The sequence below is a fragment of the Pseudophryne corroboree genome, chromosome 11 (assembly GCF_028390025.1).
Source record: "Pseudophryne corroboree isolate aPseCor3 chromosome 11, aPseCor3.hap2, whole genome shotgun sequence".
NCBI classification, from domain to species: Eukaryota; Metazoa; Chordata; class Amphibia; order Anura; family Myobatrachidae; genus Pseudophryne; species Pseudophryne corroboree.
In genome coordinates this window covers 130,639,900-130,655,080 of record NC_086454.1, presented here as the reverse complement: position 1 = coordinate 130,655,080, position 15,181 = coordinate 130,639,900, and the positions used below count along the sequence as shown (strand labels likewise).

Below are 15,181 nucleotides of genomic sequence, written 5' to 3'. Positions count from 1 at the left end.
GCATCACGCCTAAACGCTGTACTGCCGTCACTAATAGATCCTGATCAAGTAGGATTTGTCCCCGGCCGTCAGGCCTCGGACAACACCAGACGTATTGTTAACTTGATTCACCAAATAAATACAACAAAAACACCAGCGATTGCTCTGGCTCTAGATGCCGAAAAGGCATTTGATCGCATCTCTTGGCCTTTTTTGTTTTCTACCTTATCCGCATTTGGCTTTCATGGACACTTTATCACGGCAATAGCGGCTCTCTATTCTAACCCCTCATCAGCGGTCCTGACCAATGGCTTGAGCTCACATCGAATCAACCTGAAGAATGGTACTAGGCAGGGATGCCCTCTCTCACCCCTACTTTTTGCCCTATGCATTGAACCCCTGGCAGCCCGAATCAGACTTAATACAGATATTGGGGGCGTTACAGTGGGTCAGAATCAGTATAAAATATCTCTGTTTGCAGACGACGTATTCTTGACTCTTACTAACCCTTTGATATCTCTCCCTAACTTACAGAGTGAACTACTTTTATATGGTTCCCTCTCTGGATACAAAATAAATCACACCAAGTCCGAGGCCCTTACATTTAATGTTCCACCCCATACCCATAGGATTCTAACGTCTTCTTTCCCTTTTCTTTGGAGACCCTCAGCTATTAAATACCTTGGCATATTTATTACCAAATCCTACACCAGCCTATTTCAGACTAATTATGTTCCCATAATTAAAACTCTCACACAAGATTTAGATAAATGGGACCGTTTATTTATTTCATGGATCGGGCGGATCAATGCTCTAAAAATGAATCTCCTCCCCCGTATTCTTTACCTGTTTCAGACCATTCCAATAATGGTGCCCAGAGTGACTTTGGCATCCTTGCAATCACAGTGCAACAAATTTGTCTGGGCTCATCGTAAATCTCGATTACGACGAGCTATGTTGACTAAGAGTGCCACCTCAGGGGGTTTGGGTTACCCTGACCTTCAGGCTTATTTTAACGCATGTCACCTTAACCACATAGTGTCCTGGCACTCCCCCCAAGGGATCAGAAAATGGGTAGATATCGAGAATTCGCTATATCAGGGAGTCCCCCTCGACTCTCTTACCTGGCTTCCCAGGTCTTGCAGACCAGCCTCGGCCTACTCAGTCCCCACGATTAAATTCACACTTCAACTGTGGGATAAACTCCGCAGCACCCATAATCTATCTTCATACCCCTCACCCTTATCACCCATCTGGGGTCACCCCGCCTTCCCCTCAGGATGCGAGCGAAGAATGGCGGCCCCATGGCAATCCCAGGGTATCACGAGATTCCTCCATGTTAAAGGCCACTCAGCTCCGACCACTTTTGGAGACATTCAAGAGCGCTTTGGTATCCCATCCTCGTGTCAATACCATTATATCCAAATTCTCAGCTTCCTCAAATCACAGCTTAAAACCACCCCTCTGAAAACGCCCACCTCCTATGAGTATATGTGTTTACGCTCAATTGGCAAAAAGGGGAATATCTCAACAATATACAACTCAATCTTGGCACCTGACCCCCCAATCCGAGAACCCCACGAATTAGCCTGGGAATCAGATCTCTCCCAGCCGCTGGAAGACGATCAATGGGAGGAAATTAGAATGCGTATCGCTAAGGCTTCAATTAGTGTAGCACTTAAGGAAACATGTTATAAAGTCTACACCAGGTGGTATTTGGTCCCCTCCAGACTTCACGCCATTTTCCCCACAACCTCTAACCTGTGCTGGAGACAATGTGGAGAGGAGGGAACCTTTTTTCACATATGGTGGACTTGCCCCTCTATCCGCCCCCTCTGGAACACGGTTGAAGCACTTATTGCTCAAACCTGCGGACATTCCTTTGACCTCTCCCCCGATATCGCTTTGCTTCACGCCCCCATACAATCAATGCCCAAAACCCAAGACAAGCTAATCATGCAGCTTTGCATGGCGGCTAAAGCACTGATCGCTAAATGCTGGAAAGACCATAAGCCACCCTCCAAAGCTGTACTGATGACTAAAATTAATCACATAGCCAATATGGAATACATTACAAGCCTAAGGAATAACACTGTGGCGCAGTTCCACAACACCTGGTCTCCTTGGTACCTCGCCCGCTCTCTACTGATGCCCGGACTCTGCTAGGACTGCTAATATCACTAATATAGCTAATGCTGCTAATACCGCTAGCATTACTATTTCCTCTAGCTCACCAATTGTCCCTCCTTCTAGTACCACAACAGAAGAATATCCCCAACCCCTTGCTTCCTTATAGGGAACCTTCTTAATCTTCCTCCTCTACTAACTCCCGTATGCTCGCTTCTCCACTCCCTTCCCCCTCCTTCTCTTTCTTGCTTCTATCCTCCATAGATTTACACTCAGTTTGGATACAGAATCAATCCGATAAATAAAAAATAAATTGAGAATTGTTTAGCTTCACAGGTGGACTGTCATAAGACACATTTTGATGTTACCGGTTCACCTTCAGTTCCATAAAACTGTCTTTACGAAGTTGGTATGATATGTACTCACCATGTATACCTGTTTATGTCCTCAACCTGTACAACCTACCTATTGTTGTTGTTTTAAACACTGTTCATTCTCAATAAAAAATTCTAACTTTAAAAAAAAGCAATGAAATTCCATAGACAAAAAACCTTACGGTTTCACATGTCCCATTAAGGCTTCTTAGACATGATTGAAATTTCAGAAACCTGTTGTAACTCTTCCTCTCAAACTCCAAAAAGCAATGAAATTCCGATCATTAAGGCTGACGCCTTAATGGACGTGTTCCTTGCGCAATACGGATATGGTATGCCATCACAGCCTGTGGGTAAGTGCAGATTCAGCACTCTCACAGAGTGAGATTGCTGTCACTCACACAATGGTGGAGCTGCTAATTCACAGATTTGTGTGCTCATTGGAATACACACATGCAGTCTATGCAACTGAAGGTCTGAGCGGAAGACAAAGCTGCTCGGATGAGGTAAGAGTGTTGTTGATTGGGGGGAGAAGACAGAGCATTGTGGATGGGGGTGTGTGGATAGAGGGAAGACTAAGCAGCATTGATGGGGGGTGACAAATAAACACAGGATAATTCAGACTGCAGCGATCGCAGTCTGAATTAGTTTGTGGGGTGTGAATGCGCAATGGCTGCACTGTGCGTGCGTACCCGGGAGCCCAGTGGGGGGAGGGGGAGGGCCTGACATGCGGGGCGGACTATCCCTGTGCTGGGCATCCCGCCGCATGTCAGAGTAAATGATTGTAGATGTGCTAAATTTGGCACATCTACAATCAACTCTGAATTATCCCCACAGATGGGGGGGAGGTAAGACAGATGGGGGAAAGACAGTGGCACAGATGGTGGGGAGACAGCTGTGTGGCTGGGTGGACAGTGCCGTGTGGATGAGGGGGAAAAAGCAGCACAGATGTGGGAGGGGTAAGAGGGTAAGAGCAGTATAGATGGAAAGAAACGGCATGGATGAGGAAGGCAGAGCAGCATGGATGAGGGGAATACAGTCCCAACATTGGAGGAGATAAGTATTTTTACCTCCCCTTGGGAGGTGGCAGCTAGGCCTAATCCTTGGGTGGGTTGGATAGAGCAACCCCCCTCCCACCCCAATAGTGACCCACAAAACTTACCCTATTCATATAGCTGTCATCCTGAAGGTAAGAGTGGTGTGGATAGGGGGTAGATCAAGCAGCAAGTATGGGAAGGGAGACATCGGTGCAGATGGGTTAAAAACACTGGCACGGATGGGTAGAAAACTGGTTCAGATGGGAGAGAAGACAGTGCTATGTATTGGAGGAGGCAGAGTGACGTTGAAGAAGGAAACACTGAGCAGCACAGAGAGAAGGAAACGGTGGTACAGACAAGGCACAGGTGGGGAAAGACAGATGGTACAGATAAGTTAGTACAGACTAGCACAGATGGGAAAACACAGCAGTAGGGATTGGAGAAGACAGGGCAGCATGGGGGTGTATAGGGGAAGTAAGTGTAGATGCATAGACCGTAGATGGGGTATTATAGTTTTAGCAATTAACCAAGATGTTTGAGGGAGCTAAATGTGTATACTAAGTGAGATGGATGTATGGAGTTAGAAGGATGTTGTAACAAGGTAGGATTGTTGTGGTGACTGAATGGGATGGTTGTGGGCACTGTGTGGGATGGGAGCACCACAAAACTGCTCAGACCTTCAGTTGCATAGACTGCATGTGTGTATTCCAATGAGCACACAAATCTGTGAATTAGCAGCTCCACCATTGTGTGAGTGACAGCAATCTCACTCTGTGAGAGTGCTGAATCTGCACTTACCCACAGGCTGTGATGGCATACCATATCCGTATTGCGCAAGGAACACGTCCATTAAGGCGTCAGCCTTAATGATCGGAATTTCATTGCTTTTTGGAGTTTGAGTGGAAGAGTTACAACAGGTTTCTGAAATTTCAATCATGTCTAAGAAGCCTTAATGGGACATGTGAAACCGTAAGGTTTTTTGTCTATGGAATATATATATATATATATATAAAACTATACAAATACAAATTGTTGCAAATTCACATACACTCAGAAAAACAGAGTTTGTACTGAACAACATATCGGGAAAGCCACATAAACATACATATACATTTATACAGTTTATATATGAGGCCAGGAAAAGTCTTCCCTTGGATGGAGATCCTGGCCAACAACAGTATCAACACATCTCCATTTTGGGAAATGGACATCAGGCTGATGCTTTAGTGCAACCGACGTTGCAGACCTGTACTGCACATGTGCAGTGCTGACTCGGTGCATGCTCAAAGTACCAAACATTGGTACTTAACTACAATCATTATTATTACTACCAGTTATTTATATAGCGCACACATATTCCGCAGCGCTTTACAGAGAATATTTGGCCATTCACATCAGTCCCTGCCCCAGTGGAGCTTACAATCTATGTTCCTGACCACATGTACACGCACACACATTCACCCTAGGGTTAATTTTGTTGGGAGCCAATTAGCCTGCCAGTATATTTTTGGATTGTGGGAGGAAACCGGAGCACCCGGAGGAAACCCACGCAAGTACGGGGAGAATATACAAACTCTGCACAGTTAGGGCCATGGTAGGAATCAAACCCATGACCTCAGTGCTGTGAGACAGTAATGCTAACCATTACACCATCTGTACTGCCCAACAATGGGATCCAAATCAGTTCCTTTATGCGTATATTCTATACTACACAATTAAATCAACTGAGATGACATACCCTAACCTTAACCCACTTATATTTTATGATGATGATGAGGTAAAATGAAAACTGTGGGCAGATACAGAGTTGAACACAAGTCAGTTTGTGAAGTGTATATTGCGTGTTTTAGCTCAAACATACAGTGGATTTCAGAGGGGACATATCAAAAGAATTGCAGAGCTATTAGGTTCCATAATGTTTTATACTAATCTTTTGCACCTGTAATAGGGTTGGTGCACGTGTACACTGATAATGATGTTGGGTATATAAGCAAGTGTATAATACAGAAGGTCTGGCAGCAGAGCCGCATAGAACTCTGTCTGCATGTAGGAGAATATGTCCAAATAGGGGGCAATGTATCAAACCTAAAGATTAAATGTGACAAGTTGATTATAGAAACCAATTAGATTCTAGCTAGCATTTATCAAGTACCTTTTTTAAATGATAGGTAGAACCTGATTGGTTGCTATTATCAACTTCTTTATTCTTTAGTAGATTTGATATATCTCCCCACATTTATTTATTAGCCCAATTAGTTGTTTAATATTTGTAACTTTGTATAGTAATAATGAAATAATAATGAGCTTATACTAATTATTCATTAGTTTTGCCCCCTAATATTTGATTAAATACCACCAGAAGTTAATTATAGAGGTTTTTTCCACCTTAGTCAATGCAAAATGACTGCCCCCATAATAAATATATATATCCCGCCTCATCCTCCGGTTGGGCAGATCGCTCTAACAGCAGGGTTTCATAGCTATCTCGCCTGTCACAAGCACTTAAATTTTTTCTGGTGGTTTTTTTTTTTTTCTGCGTGAGAAGTAGCATGGGTTCTATTCTTTACAAGTAAGAATCTTAATAGTAATGCGTAATTATTATTTTTTTAATTGCTCTTTAGTAAATTTCTACCATACAATATGTCTATTACAGGAAACCAGCGTGCATACGTCTACAAATCTACGCGGGATTGTGGAGCATCCCTGTAGCATTTGTGGAGGCTGAGGGAAGTTTGTAAAGGCTGAGGGAGAGTTGGCAGAATGAGGGGTTTTCTTGCAAAACATGGAGCAAATGCACCTACTGTAGTTTTGTTGAGCAGTGCAAAATAAGTGTTCATCTGGTTGAGATAGAATTTAGATATAGTGCTGGACAGATCACATTTTGAGGCGCTTTCCTTACCTTGTGGAAGTATTTCCACCACACTTGAATTTTGCACCAGTTCAGTACTGAGCAAGAGGAGATTGGGGGGTGGGAGATGTACAGTGGAGAGAGATAAAGTACCAATCAATCAGCTCCTAACTGTCATTTTACAGGTTGTGCTTGAAAAATGACCAGAGCTGATTGATCTCCCCCTGTGACTATTCCTATACTTTTAATCTTACACTTTTTGCAGCTTCCAAATCAGATTTCCAGGTGCACATTGCCAATTGTAAACTAAAGCTTCAAACACTCAATAAAATAGTCTTTTTCCCATGCCCAAAATCAGGGATTACCATGCGGAAACCCACTGATTCCGCCATAATTTTCCACATGCATGAACCCTCAATTTTGCTATTTTCTCACGGACTTCACCTTACAGCTCATGAAGCTGCAAGGTTCAGTCCAACATCAGGGATTCATGCACAGAGTAATCCCTGCCAATTTGATAGGTCTGGTGCAATTGAATATCCCCTTAGTAAGATTTTTTTGGGGTGAAACCTGTTAGAACAGTTTCAGTACAGCAATTTAGTGGATGCAAGATACATACAGTATCAATATAAATAATACAGTCCTGAATAAATAAAAAAAACTTCAGTGTTCTAGGTGTTGCAGTAAATTAATTTTGTGCTCATGTAGCTACAGGATATTCATCAGATCCTGAATTGCTGTGGCTTTCACTGCAAAATGGCAACAGCATTATCTGCATTTGGGCAGATCGTTTAACTTGGCACCCAGGGTATTATATACAGTACTATATGCCAGCAAGGTAACACTTCACATACAAAGGTTACTCTTAGGGCCTAATTCAGACCTGATAGCTGCTGTGTGTTTACGCACACCTGCCGATCAGGTCTGAACTGCACATGCCAGACAGCTGACGGCCGTCTCAGCAGAGACGTCTTAACAACAGTGTAGGCCCCTGGGCACAGCAATGCACTGGGGCCCCTACCCACCCATCAGCGTGGGTGGGGGGTGCTATCAGTGGCAGCTTTGATGTCCCGCGGGTGGTAGGGGGTATTCTATCTTCCGCACAGCATGTAGGACCTGGAAAAATAATTTCTGCTAATGACTCCTTTACTGCACAGATGTGGTGGGAGGGAGAACACTAAACTGTAGAAGGGGACATTGTGCTGAATGAATGGGCTCTGGTACATGACTTCCAGGGTGGTAGGGGGTGTTTAATACACAGGGGAGGGGTGGATAGTGGAGTGGGCTTAATATTCATCATTTTCTGGTGGGAGGGCAGCTTGTTTGACTGCAGATATCTCCAGTTCCTCGAAAGAGATTTCTTAGCTTTAATGGGATAAAAATAACTAGAGAGTCCCACCTTTCAGCAGGTACTGGGGACTTGGGGATCAGAGTTCAGGAGCCAGAGCAATCCACCAACAAAAATATAAAACAGCATACCTAGCGTGTGGAGCTGGAGAAGGGATCAGCTGATGGAAGGCTGATATCTCTGGTTCTGGGCATAGTAGAGACAAGCTGCCAGTGTCCACTGAAATGGGAGAGTTCCAGCTTTTGGAGTATACCCTCAGAACAACTCTAAGTGAGAAATAAACAAAGATATCTGGCTGGTAAGAGCAATTAACGGGCTTGGATGGGGACCAATGCTTTGAAGTCGGATATCTCCGGTTCCCCAGAGCCGATTTTCAAAAATCTGGTACCCCTGGAAAGAGGGGACCCTCAGCTATCAGCCTATGGCCCTTTTACACCTGGGGCCCTTGGGCAAGAGCCCATTGAGCCCATAGGAAAAGACGGCCCTGCGTCTCAGCCCTGCGATCACCTCTGCCTGATTGACAGACAGAGGCGGTCGCTGGGCGGGAGGGGGCGGACCAGCGGCATTTGGTCGCCGTTTTAGGGGTGCGGTCCGGGCACCGGGAGGCGGGCCATGGCAGCTGCCTGACGTCACTCGCAGCTGCTGCAACCCGGACAGCGACGAGTAGCTCCCTGCCAACGCGCAGGAGCTGCGCTGGTAGGGAGCTACTCGTCAAGTACAAAAGCATCGCCGATGTGCGATACTTTTGTAATTGTGCGGTGGGGCAGAGCCAAACATGCGGGGCAGACTAGCCCTGTGCTGGGCATCCCCCCGCATGTCAGGGAAGCTGATCATAGTTGTGCTAAATTTAGCACATCTACGATCAGGTCTGAATTAGGCCCTTAGTACAGATGGCAGCGTACTGAATTTGGAGTTTGTAGCTACCTTTGACTTTTTTCCCCAAAAGGATTCTGGCATTAGCTGAATGGGGAGATGCGTTTTCACAAGTCTTGGAGATGGGGTGGCCTCAAGTTGTTGTACACCTAGTAAATGAAAGAAAATTCTGTTAAAGTAGAATAGTTATAAGGCTGTGTATTTTAGTGACCGATAAATTATGTTAATGACATTTATATTGTGGAAGTCACTGTCTAACGGTGTGTTGGATTACCTGAAGGCATTCCAGGAAATTGTAATTCCAGATATGGTACACGATTATATATGGCATCTCTGCGGCATTTTTCAAGATCTCCGCCAGTATAAATCACATCCACAATTTCACTCATCCATGTAGTTCCTTAAAAAAAAACAGAAAAAATTAAGGAATGCAGATAAAAACAATAATTATTTATAATTTGCTGTATCACACTGTCATCCACCCAGGGACATAGGAACCGGGAGGGGGTGGGGAGGTAGAGAGAGCCGTTGCCCCCCCACCCCATGATTTCTGTTGGGTGGACTAAGACTTTGTCTTGCCCCCGCTCCCATGAAGTTATACACTCCTGTTGAAGAAACTGCCTGGCAAAACACCCACCTCCTGCAAAGGTTTTCGCTGAGAAGCTCACCAAGGAGTCTGACACGACGAAAGCCATTCTCCAGCAGGTGGTATTACTCTCGGGTGCTTGTCATAACTGTGCCCGCTTCAGCTGTGACATCGAGCACAACTTTAACACACTTTGCTATCTGAAAATAGATCTTAGGTCTACCATGATGCAGAAATGCCTCATGCAGATCCTGATACTTCATGTTCAGCAAGAACACACAGCTGCGCTGAACCTATGCAGCATGTTCAGAGAGGTTATCAGAAACAAGGGAGGAAACTTATATTTGGCAAAGTGTAGGAGTACTGTAGGTCCTTCATGCTACTGAAGTCATGGAATCTGTTCTAAACTTGTGAAACTTTTTAAAATATAGATTGTCTTTGTTTAACTACCAAATGTTATTTAATATATATTGCCTTAGTATACAGATTTATTGATTAGTATTGTAAAACTCCAAGTGTTCCATTCATAAACATTTAATAAATAACCTGTATAGATGAGAAACTATTCACTTTACTTTTATCCTGAATTTCATGGGGTGCGTCCAGTAACAAATATGAGATATAACAACTGAAATTTATAGCACACACATACCTGTAGCTGTATAGCACAGACAATGGGGGTCATTCCGAGTTGTTCGCTCTGTATTTTTTTCTCGCAATGGAGTGATTAGTCGCTAATGCGCATGCGCAATGTCCGCAGTGCGACTGCGCCAAGAAAATTTGCTATGCAGTTAGGTATTTTACTCACGGCATTACGAGGTTTTTTCTTCGTTCTGGTGATCGTAATGTGATTGACAGGAAGTGGGTGTTTCTGGGCGGAAACTGGGCGTTTTATGGGAGTGTGTGAAAAAACGCTACCGTTTCTGGGAAAAACGCGGGAGTGGCTGGAGAAACGGAGGAGTGTCTGGGCGAACGCTGGGTGTGTTTGTGACGTCAAACCAGGAACGAAACTGACTGAACTGATCGCAGATGCCAAGTAAGTCTGGAGCTACTCAGAAACTGCTAAGAAGTGTCTATTCGCAATTCTGCTAATCTTTCGTTCGCAATTTTGATAAGCTAAGATTCACTCCCAGTAGGCGGCGGCTTAGCGTGTGCAAAGCTGCTAAAAGCAGCTTGCGAGCGAACAACTCGGAATGACCCCCAATAACCGGTGAGGCAGCGACTATAGATGTATAGCACAGACCATACCGGTGTGGCAGTGACTATAGATGTATAGCACAGACCATACTGGTGAGGCAGTGACAATAGATGTATAGCACAGACCATACCGGTGAGGCAGTGACTACAGATGTATAGCACAGACCGTAACCAGTGAGGCAGTGACTATAGATGTATAGCACAGACCGTAACCAGTGAGGCAGTGACTATAGATGTATAGCACAAACCGTAACCAGTGAGGCAGTGACTATAGATTAGAGATGTGTGGCTGGCACTTTTCGTGTTTTGTGTTTTGGTTTTGAATCTAATTTCCAGCTCGTGTTTTGGTTTTGGGTTGGTTTTACCAAAACCACCCTTTTGTGTTTTGGTTTTGGTTTTGGATCTGGATGATTTTGAAAAAAACATAAAAACAGCTAAAATCACAGAATTTGGGGGTCATTTTGATCCTACGGTATTATCAACCTCAATAATATTAATTTCCACTCATTTCCAGTCTATTCTGAACACCTCACACCTCACAATATTGTTTTTAGGCCAAAAGGTTGCACCGAGGTGGCTGTATGACTAAGCTAAGCGACACAAGTGTGCAGCACAAACACCTGGCCCATCTAGGAGTGGCACTGCAGTGTCAGACAGGATGGCAGATTTAGAAAATAGGCCCCAAACAGCACATGATGCAAAGAAGAAAAAGAAGTGAACAGACATTGCTGTATGACTAAGCTAAGCAACACAACCACCTGGCCCATCTAGTAGTGGCATGCAATGGCTGAATGTTGAAAGTGGCCCGCAATTTTTCAGTCCACTGACTGAATCTCCTGCACGCCCCTGCAGAGGCGTCATTAGGGTTGGTGTCACCCGGTATGGTAACTCATGGTGTCACCCCATGGACCTCCTTCCGTATCACACCACACGGAACCCTTAGTAATGTTTTTGTACTAGTTTTACTTATAAATCATAATTTCTGTATATCACTGAATGCAATGGCAATAGTAGTAACATAAACCGGATGTAGTGATGTGACCGGCAGTCAGGAGACTGACGGTCACATGACCTCCCCATACATCCCGCTCTCTCACAATCCTGACGGTCAGCATGCCGACCAACAGGAACTATTCCAACTCGTGGGTGTCCATGACACCCATAGAGTTGGAATAGAACCTGTGGTGACCGCAGTGAGACACAGAGCCCGCAGCACGGTGAGCGCAGCGAGCCCACAAGGGATTGCTGCACTTGCCCCCCACCGGGATTCCACTGCCTGGGTCCCGGCTCCGGTAAGCTGACCGCCGGGCTCCTGATTGCCGGTCAAGCATACCACACCCAACATAAACAGCTAATAATATACACAGTATAAATGTAATAACATTTACATAAGTTATGCAAATTAGATTGAATGACCAAATTATTAAACTCAACAGTTTCAAATGGTGACATTTCGGGGAGAGTCTGAAGAAGGGGAAACTCTCCCCAAAACATCACTGTTTCAATAAACACACCCTGCGGGGTTTTGGCTTTCATTAATTCTCAGTCTCCGAGTGCCGCCTATTCTATGGACTCATATCTATATCTATCTATATATATATATATATATATATATATATATATACACAGTGGTAGAAGTGGAAATTTTGTAGTGGGGGTTTGGAAAAGTGAAACTTGTAATTATGCATGCGCCGAAAATTCACATTTTGCCACACAGTATGCTCCAAAATTCACATTATGCCACACAGAATTAGCCAAAATTCACATTATGCCACACAGTATGAGTCAAAATTCACATTACCCCACACAGTATGAGCCAAAATTCACATTACGCCACACAGTATGAGCCAAAATTCACATTACGCCACACAGTATGAGCCGAAATTCACATTATTCCACACAGTATGAGCCAAAATTCAGGGACAGGGAGAGTGACACAGAAAGTGACAGCAGGGACAGGTAGAGTGACAGCAGGGATATAGGGACAGGGAGAGTGACAGCAGGGACAGGGAGAGTGACAGGGAGTGACAGCAGGGACATAGAGACCATAAGAGTGACAGCAGGGACATATGGACAGGGAAAGTGATAGCAGGGACAGGGAGAGTGACAACGGCGACATAGGGAAGCAGGGTAACCATACCTACTGAGCAGCGGAAGGTGCTGTAGTTGGCGGTGGTGAAGAGAAGGCCCTGGGCAGTGGTGGTGCAAAGGAGGGCGGCGGCAGTGAGGAGAAGGCCCACACAACACAGCAATACATAAGGATGCAGTTGATATGCCAGTGGTTGGGATCCCGGCGGTCAGGATACCGACGCTGGAATCCTGACCGCTGACAATGCCACCAGCCAGAATGCCGGATAATAGGGCCTATTCCTACTTGTGGGTGTCCACGACTGTGGCGAGCGCAGAGAGCAACCGAGTCCGTGAGTGCACTCGTTCCCCCTCCCCTGCCGGTACTCTGGTGGCCGGAATCTCGGGGTTGATATGATGACTTCTGGGATCCTGACGCCGGCATATCAGCCCCAATCCCAATACATACACTGATATACTGTATATGACAGGGAGAATACAATACAATACAATATAGGTGGATAATGGGCTGGATGGGGAGGGGCAGTGCTATGTAGGGACACTGGGCTGGATGGGTGGACAGTACGATGTGGGGACACTGGGCTTGATGGGAAGGTGGGCAGTGAAATGGTGATGGCAGGGGTACACTACATTGAATAAGGGGGCACTGTGATTGGACTGGCTGGAGGTTCTAGCAGGGAAGCAGTTAAGATGGGCAGTTGGCAGGTTGGGAAGGGTAGGGGGAGAAACTGGGCTCTATGGGAAGAAGGGGGAGCGAGATGGGGTGGGAGGGGGACGCTGATGTGCATGAGGAGGGGACACTGTGACTATACTGGCTGGGGGCTTTCGAGGTGCAGGAGCAGTGAGAGGAGTGCAGTGGGCTGGTTGGGGAGGGAAAGGAGGAGACACTGACCCAGCAGGGTGGGAGACACTGGGATGGGGGGTGGGCAGTAATGATGGGGTACACTGGGTAAGGTGGGAGACACTGGGATGGGGCAGTAATGGTGGGGGACTCTGGGCAGGGTGGGAGACAATGGGATGGGGGCAGTAATGGTGGGGGACACTGGGCAAGGTGGGAGACACTGGGATGGGGGGAGTAATGGTGGGGGACATGGCAGGGTGGGAGATACTGGGATGGGGGGCAGTAATGGTGGGAGACACTGGGATGGGGGGCAGTGATGGTGGGGGACACTGGACAGGGTAGGAGACACTGGGATGGGGGCAGTAATAGTGGGGGACACTGGGCAGGGTGGGAGACACTGGGATGGGGGGTGTAATGGTTGGGGACATGGCAGGGTGGGAGATACTGGGATGGGGAGCAGTAATGGTGGGAGACACTGGGATGGGGGCAGTGATGGTGTGGGACACTGGACCAGGGTAGGAGACACTGGGATAGGGGGGAAGTAATAGTGGGGGACACTGGGCAGGGTGGGAGACACTCGGATGAGGGGCAGTAATGGTGGGGGACACTTGGCAGGGAGCACTGACCTAGGGTTGCTGCTCCTGTCAAAGCTTGACCCCGCGCACTGGCTGCAGCACTGCACTAATACACAGCAGCCTTCTGAGCAATCCCTCCGCTCTGGCAGCTGCTGGGATCTGGCAGCCTGGTGTTTGTAAGGTGGCTGCCAGGGATCACTGCCTCACACTGGCGGCGCGGCTCTGTGGGAAAAACATAGACAATGTAGTGCCCAGCCCCGGCGTCAGGAATCCAACATCAATGAGACTGAGCTGTGCGGACAGGAGGCGGGGCTTCTCTCCAGCTCTGAGCCTTTCGGGGACTGGATCCAAACACTGCAGTTAAGATCGTACCCCTGCTGACAAAGTTACACATCTCCACCTGCAACACTCCGCCGCGGCTGGGTCTGTACTGTCTGACAGTGACAGCGGGGAGAAGTGGGTGTGGATGGCGCCGCAGACATGTGTAGATGGGAAAGGGATGCGGGTGCCTTGCTCTATTTGGTGTCACCCCATTGAAGGGTGACACCCGGGTGCGGCCGGCACCCCCCGCACCCTCCTCATGACACCACTGCGCCCCTGTCATTTTTCAAAAAATCTGCAATTGGTGGACTTATAAGTCAGTATGCCTGGACTATTACAGCAGTACCCCTGGACTTATACGGCAGTGTCAGACAGGATGGCACTTTAAAAAACTATGCCCCAAACAGCACATGATGCAAAGTTGAAAAAGAGGTGCACCAAGGTTGCTGTATGACTAAGCTAAGCGACACAAGTGTGCGCAACAAACACCTGGCCCATCTAGGAGTGGCACTGCAGTGTCAGACAGGAAGGCAGATATAAAAAAAGGCCCCAAACAGCACATCATGCAAAGATGAAAAAGAGGTGCAATGAGGTAACTGTATGACTAAGCTAAGCGACACAAACAACTGGCCCATCTAGGAGTGGCAATGCAGTGTCAGACAGGAGGGCAGATATAAAAAATGCCCCAAACAGCACATCATGCAAAGATGTAAAAGAGGTGCAATGAGGTAGCTATATGACTAAGCTAAGCAACACAAACAATTGGCCCATCTAGGAGTGGCATTGCAGTGTCAGACAGGAGGGCACTTAAAAAAATAGTACCCAAACAGCACATCATACCAAGAAGTAAAAGAGGGCAATGAGGTAGCTGTATGACTAAGCTAAGCAACACAAGTGTGCGGCACAAACATCTGGCCCATCTAGTGTTGGCACTGCAATCCCTCTGCACTAATGGCAGATACCGGATGCGCATCTAACACCAGCATA

The 15,181-nt window shown here is 46.4% G+C and overlaps 1 pseudogene; it reads right to left on the bottom strand.

Moving 5' to 3' along the window:
* Positions 1 to 15,181, bottom strand: part of LOC134969095 (sulfotransferase 1 family member D1-like) — a 286,533-nt pseudogene that overhangs the window by 41,733 nt on the left and 229,619 nt on the right.